The following is a 377-nucleotide window of genomic DNA, read 5'->3' on the forward strand; positions in this document are numbered from 1 at the left end:
AGGGGTGTATGCGAAGGTAGGCAGAAGGCGTCCGTAGGGTAAGGTGGGAATGGAGGGTAAGTGAAGCCAACGTTGGGTAAGTGGGAATTGCAAGGTATGGCGTAGGACAAGAGGGAAATAAAAGTTTTGAAGAATTTTCTGTCAAATTGGGTCCTTTCAAAACGAACTGCTGTTAGGGTAAGTAGGGGTCGTTTTTCTTTTAATAAATAGTTTTTTGCAGTTACCTATTGCTCGGTTACTTAAATACAAATTATCAATAACGTCGTCTTTATGTTCCGTCTTTTACATTTCGGAATGATCCTTCCATCGCCCATTTTTAACCTGCTCATTCTCCCCTATTAATCTCCCATAACTCTTTCTCTTCCTCATGATCTTCT

General features: G+C 40.8%; 1 protein-coding gene across 1 annotated transcript in view; it reads left to right on the top strand.

Moving 5' to 3' along the window:
* The window catches only part of LOC119592339, a 39,276-nt gene that overhangs the window by 26,974 nt on the left and 11,925 nt on the right, over positions 1 to 377 (top strand).

Source organism: Penaeus monodon, chromosome 30 (assembly GCF_015228065.2).
Source record: "Penaeus monodon isolate SGIC_2016 chromosome 30, NSTDA_Pmon_1, whole genome shotgun sequence".
Taxonomy (NCBI): Eukaryota; Metazoa; Arthropoda; class Malacostraca; order Decapoda; family Penaeidae; genus Penaeus; species Penaeus monodon.